Source organism: Lissotriton vulgaris, chromosome 1_1 (assembly GCF_964263255.1).
Source record: "Lissotriton vulgaris chromosome 1_1, aLisVul1.2, whole genome shotgun sequence".
Taxonomy (NCBI): Eukaryota; Metazoa; Chordata; class Amphibia; order Caudata; family Salamandridae; genus Lissotriton; species Lissotriton vulgaris.
This window is the reverse complement of record NC_141685.1, coordinates 660,314,661-660,321,433: the sequence shown is the minus strand read 5'-3', so window position 1 is coordinate 660,321,433 and position 6,773 is coordinate 660,314,661. Positions and strand designations below refer to the sequence as shown.

Sequence of the window (6,773 nt, the reverse complement as noted above, 5' to 3'; positions counted from 1 at the left end):
ACTTTAGAAAGCATTGTCCTGAAGAAGGTGATCAACTCTCTCAACGAAACGCCGCGTCAACAGTTTTTGTGCTTTTTCTTAAAAATATTTTTTAATAAAGAAATATAATATCATGTTTTTAATCAATTGTATGTGATAAATTGTTTTTATGAAATGCTTATGAATGTAGAAAATTATTTTTGTTAACAATAAACTTCATAAACAAAAATTGCAAAACCCCGCTTTTTTATCTTTTGTTCACTATTGATGTAGATCTGAAACTGTTTAAAATGATAAAATATCTATGTGGAAAAGGCAAATTATCTATACTGACGTGATTTTTGTAAATTTTTTACCTTGTGATATGGGACTCCAACCTGATTATACTCTATGGGCTATTGTAAAATATGTTAGGACAGATAGACTATAAATTTGGTCTAACCTGTTATTCATAACCAGGAAAAGGGAACTCTTGTTATTTGCCCATGACTCTGCAATGCCATTTTAACGCATAGCATTACATTTTATATGCTTTTACCACACATACATTTACAAATAAATTCGTTGTTAATGCATGAATGGTAAAAGCATGTTTTTTTTAAGGTTTGGATAAGGTAAGTATGGGTATAGGAGTATATGTTTTGGGGTACTGAGGTATATGTTTTGGGGTGATTGGGTATTTTAAGGGTTCAGATATAGTTTTGGGTTATGGGGTACAGGGGTAGTTTTAGGGTTTAGGAATAGGTATGGGTTTTGGGGTACAGGGGTATTTTTAGGGTTCAGGGCTAGGTTTGGGTTTTGGGGTATAGGGGAATTTTAAGGGTTCAGGGGTAGGTTTGGGTTTTGGGGTACAGTGGTATTTTAAGGGTTCAGGGCTAGGTTTGGGTTTTGGGGTACAGGGGTATTTTTAGGGTTCAGGGCTAGGTTTGGGTTTGGGGGTACAGGGGTATTTTAGGGTTCAGGGGTAGGTTTGGGTTTTGGGGTACAGGGCTATTTTTAGGGTTCATGGCTAGGTTTGGGTTTTGGGGTACAGAGGTATTTTTAGGGTTCAGGGGTAGGTTTGGGTTTTGGGGTACAGGGGTGTTTTAAGGGTTCAGGGCTAGGTTTGGGTTTTGGGGTACAGGGGTATTTTAGGGTTCAGGGGTAGGTTTGGGTTTTGGGGTACAGTGGTATTTTTAGGGTTCAGGGCTAGGTTTGGGTTTTGGGGTACAGGGGTATTTTTAGGGTTTAGGGATAGGTTTGTGTTTTGGGGTACAGGGTATATTTATAGGGTAAGATGGGTTAGTGTTTAAGGGTTTTGGGGTATTTTAAGGAGTAAGGGTGGGTTATGATTATGGGGTGCAGGGGTATTTAAAGGGAGCAGGATGAGATTAGCACACAATATGAGACATGGCATGAAGGGTGGAACGTACCACACGCCCCCAGCGTTTGTCACGCCCCCAGCACACGCCCTCAGCACAATGCAGACACGCCCACAAGGGACTACTTTGCTGGCACTGTTCTTTTACCTTTTAAATGTATGTGGTGGGTGTCTGCATAGCCTATGTCCTTCTGCTGCAACTGCCCTTTCCAACGCTGTATTCGGTGTTGTGATTGGTGCTGTGGTTCCTGAGATTACCAGCCTCAAAGGTTTGGGCTCTCTCTTTATTATATTAGTATGGATATCATAATAAAGTACTTACTTGCTGAAATAGTGGTGCCATGAGCTTTAGAAACGGTATGATTTCAGTTTCTTTTAGAGGACATGCTAATGTCATCATAGTCGGTATTAGCAAGAAGCATGTTTTGCTATTGGGATGCCTTTTTTGGTATGTGGATTACATTTTGATTGCTTGAGTCTAGGAAGCAGCCCATGGGACTGATTTGTCGATACCTCCCATTCTCGTCCGATATATTTCATCTAAATCTATTACTTACTACTGAATACTGCCAGGAAAGGTACAAGACACTTTTTCCCTTGTGTCACCACATGCTTTTGTCTAATAGGAACATAAAAAAATTCTTATATTGTAAAAATTGTACAGACGATGCAGTGCCTAGACAGTGAATAAAAATACATATAACAACATAAAGCAAGACACTGAACCAATCCCAGGGTTGCACGAAGATTTTGAAGAACAAACATGGATAGAGATCGTATCTGTATGAATATATATTATGTATCTCCTAGCGCAATATGGAGCACTAGAGCAATCTAGGGAGGGAGTGTGGATGTCCTGACCTGTGCCTATTTTTCAGGTCTCAGTAGGACGTGTAATCTATAGCACACACAATGTGAACATTAGAACCCTCAACAAGTCATTCACAGGATTTCATGCCATGAAGATATCTAAAAAACAGTCCCGTCTACTATTCCAGGGGATTCAATCAGAGGATCCTCGCTTCTGCTCTACAGAACCACTGTCACTACTGCAGGAAGGCACACATATGTTTGAGGTCAGTTGAGCATGCACAGGGAATCAGTAAAGAATCATGAGTGTGGGTGTTATTTGGTCCCTGGATTTTTCAACCACTTGTTTTACTTTAGTGTCACTTACAATTGAAGAAGGGAGATTTGGTACCCAGTTGTACAAAACTAGAGAGCAGTGTTTTGTGGCCAGGGTAATTTACTACTGAGGCATCTGAAAAGGTAGCCGAAGAAATGGAAAGAAATTAATATTAATCCATTCTGGACATCATTTCACAGAAGACTGTGGCTGCTATGAACTTAGAGTTTTGGAAAATCTGCCTATCATAGGTAGGGAGGTGGAGAAGCTAGAGAAGTATTAAGAGGCCTAAATTTCATCTTTGTGCTTGCGGTAACATCTGTCTGTCAATGTATCACTGGAGTCAAGACAATTGTTCAGTTATTGGTTGTGCTGCCAGGAACGAGGTAACACTCATATATCTTTGGAATAGGAACATCAGCATGGATGTGATAACTTCTGAGGAGTGTGGCAGATATCAGAGAAGAAGCTCTCACCTCAAATTAAAGTAATGTTAAGAATCTCATTTGGAGCCACAGCAAATAGTAACAGGATATTCCTAATGGCCCAGTTAAGACTCTTTTACAGTGGGCTGTTGCGAAACTGCTTCCTCTGCCACTCCAACTCTTCTTCCTTTGGACCCTAGCTGCTGCTGACTTCTAACTCCTAGATACATTGGAATTATTGTGATTCCCCCATCTCTGCTGAATTCAGTTTCTTTCTAGCATGAGGCCTGCATCACCAGTGCTTCAGCTGCACAATCATAGTAATGGTTCTTCATAGTCAGTTCAAACACAAGATCTTGAAGAATTTGATTCACTTATCCTAGCAGCCCACTTTTGCATTCCAGAATTGCTCCCATGTATAGAATGGAACCCCAATAAAAACCCTGACTGGTCGGTATTCAGGCCAAAGAAAAAAATCATGTGCATTAGTGGGTGCATTAGCAAAGTACTGTTTATTTGCAGACAGGTTTCCAGGGATTAGGTTTAAGGCCTGCTATAGGAAATGTGTCATTGGCCAATGAATAACGTTGGGGGTGCTCGTTTTACAAAGTCCAGAAAGTCAAAGTAGTATTGGAAAGTCACTTCTTTATTAGAAAACAATTGTTCCGTCTTTTAAAAGACATTCAAAGAACGATATCAGACAACGCGTTTCACTCTCAAGCTGAGAGCTTCCTCAGGGCAAAATAGTAGCAGTCGGTCTATTTGGAGTTCAAGTACCGTGATACAGTGATATTTGTTTCAATCAAACATCAAGAGGTATCGGGCAGCCATCGACAAAGTAGTCCTGAATAAGTGAGTAACACGTTCCCTTCCTGATGGTGCCAGCGAACACCATCTTTAAATGGCTACCAATCGAAGCACGCAGAATCCTGGTCCAGGGCCTCATCGTAAATCGGCTTGATTATGGCAATTCTTTGCTCCTTGCCATAAACGAGTGCCATACCAGGAAACTGCAGGTCGTTCAAAATACGGCCGCCCGTCTGATTCTAGGCCTACCCAGACGATCCCCCTCTTTGTCATGCCTGAGAACCCTACACTGGCTGCCTGTTAACAAAAGAACCATCTTTAAGACCATGGCCCACATGCATCATTGTTTGAAATTGCGTTTTCTTATTTGCGATTGTGAAGGAATCGCATTTAAGAAATCGCATATTGCTATTCATCATTATTTTCGCATTTTTTTTGCGATTTGCTGTGAATCGCAATTTTGAGCGAATCGCATCAAAATTGCGATTTCTTAAGTGCGAAGTCGCATTTACCGAATTCGCATTGAGCGAAAAACACCACATGATGAATTCCATTACTGTGATTGCCAGGAAGCCAGTAAAGCAATCACAGGCACCTGTGAAGTGGTTTGAAAGTGGCTCTGGCAGTTGCGCTGTCGTGCAAAGGAGAAGATTGCATCCAGAGTGAAATCTGCAAACAAAACTGGAGGTGGACCCCCTAAAGACATACCTACTACCCCTTTGGATGACCTTGTGGAAGGGACACTTTTGACCGAGGCAGTTGTTGGTGTACACAACATAGATACGTCTGATCTCATCACCCCCTCTGAAGGTAAGTGTGATTATAAAATGGATACAAAATGTAATTTTTTGTAACATTGTGGCCTATTGCATCGTGGAAACAGGGAAAGTGTTTGTTAAAGAAAACCATTTACTCAAGTCATTTCATTTTAAGAAGTTGCCAGCTTTAGATCACAAACATATCCATGCTTTAAGCAAAGCATCTTGGGAAATGTAGTTTTCAAATATATGTTGTTGGCTGAAATACATAGTGAGACACCGCGCAATGTCAATGTTAATGAAAGCATGTCAAAGAAGCAAATAGTCATTTTGAAATTTTGTTTTTATTTAAACATTTGAAAAGCAACATGGAAAGTAAAATATATCTTTCACCTTTTCCCTAACAGAATTACTTCAAGAATTGATAGAGCAAGATTTGCGGGATTTCGGAACCCTTGAACTAAATGTAAATGAAGAGGCAAATAATCCCAGTACTTCCACTGCAAATCTGCCAACAAATGAAAGGCAAAGAGTACGGCAGTTATTGCAAACTGATTCAGAAGAGGGTGGCAGTCAAAATGTACATGAGTCAAGAACTGATCCCAGATCAGCAGTCACCAACGCAAGGCCTAGTAGGCGAAGGAGGCAAAGTCAATTTTATAGACGACGTCCAAGAACAGCAAACTTGGCCACATTTATAGACGGGTCATGCACTGGCAGTGTTGTTGAGGACAAAATTTTGAAAATACAGCGCCTGCAAGGTAAAGATGTCAGAATAATTAAAGCCAAAATTGGACATATGTCTAAACAACTTGTTGCAATTCACAGCTCCATGAATAGGATGGTGGAGGCTTTAACAAAAGGCCATGAGACAACTGCAAAGAAACTGAACAGGATTGCTAAGTCTTTGGAATCAATGTGCACTGTCATGAAAATGCAACAAAAGGAAAGTTCGAATAGGCACCTGAGGCTAATGACCAGCTTACATGGTCAGAATAGACAGTCGTCTCGTATATCAAATTGTGCAGCAAAAATCAGCAAACAAAATGTAGTCATGCATGACAAATCAAATGATGTTTTGGGTGACATTTCAAGGGGAATGTTGAGAGGGAATGATGTAGTAGAAGCTACAAACATTTGTGAACCACCAGGGATTTCAATTTCAAATCATAACAGTGTCGAGGGTTTACAAAATGGACACCCACCAGAGTCTTCGAATTCTTGTACAAGACCTAGTAATAGGAATGTTAAAGATGGGAGCAAAGTGGATTTGGTGAAAGGTAAAATATCTGGGAAGGCTTTAGGTCTGCGAGGGCGTAAAAAGTAAAATAAATTCTACTTCATGAAAACATGACTGTTAGAAATATGTAGCATTTACCAACACTTTGCCATTTATAGGTTTTTGTTCAATACAAACATGTCAAGATTTTATTTAGTTAATTGTTTAAAAAACTAGTTTGCAAGAACTACATCTTATGTTTCATAAAATACACTTGTTTTACTTTGAAAAATAAAGACTTGTACCTTCTTTAAAAATAATTTTGTGTGATCTCTGCTCTTCTTCTCCTTCCTTCTGCTGCTTCTGGTCCATGTTGTCTGGCTGGGGGTTGCTGGGGTTGATTGTGATTTGGTGGTAGGAGATCTTCTTCATCCAAATGAATGCCTCTCTCTGTTGCCATGTTGTGTAGCATTGCACAGACTGCAACAATTTTACAGCATGTTTTTGGATTATACTGCAAACTTCCACCAGTCTTATGCAGTATGCGGAACCTTGATTTTAATACACCAAAGGTCCTCTCAATGACATTGCGAGTTGATTTGTGAGCTTGGTTGAAATGTTGCTCTTTTCGAGTTGCTGGGTTGAGGTATGGTGTTAAAATATAAGAACGGACACCATAGGCACTGTCACCTTTTTAAAAACATGGATGAATAAATGTAAGTTGCAAAACTTTAAAAAATTTTTACTTTAAGAAAAAGAATATAGATTGGTTTTTCATATTTACCTAGCAAGTAACCATCTCCAAACTGTCCAGCAAGAAGTTTAGCATGTATTGCGCTGTGCTTAAAGATGTAAGAGTCATGGGCACTGCCAGGGTAACTAGCCACTATGTCAGTGATAATGGTATTTGCGTTACAAATCACTTGAATATTAAGAGAGTGGAAAGATTTCCGGTTACGGAATAAATACTCATTTTCTGAGGGAGGACATATAGGTACATGTGTCCCATCCACACAACCTATTACATGAGGAAATTGTGCCAAACTATAAAAATCAACTTTGGTTTTCAACAAATCTTGTTGAGTAGTAGGAAACTTAA

At 39.7% G+C, this 6,773-nt stretch overlaps 1 long non-coding RNA gene across 1 annotated transcript; it reads right to left on the bottom strand.

Annotated features, from left to right (window-relative positions):
- Positions 1-4,780: 4,780 nt before the first annotated feature.
- Positions 4,781-6,285, bottom strand: LOC147747618 (uncharacterized). The gene is made up of 2 exons (XR_015299679.1): positions 5,980-6,285; positions 4,781-5,209 (listed from the first exon to the last, which is right to left on the bottom strand). It is a non-coding gene; the product is annotated as an uncharacterized LOC147747618 (long non-coding RNA).
- Between the last annotated feature and the right edge of the window lie 488 nt (positions 6,286-6,773).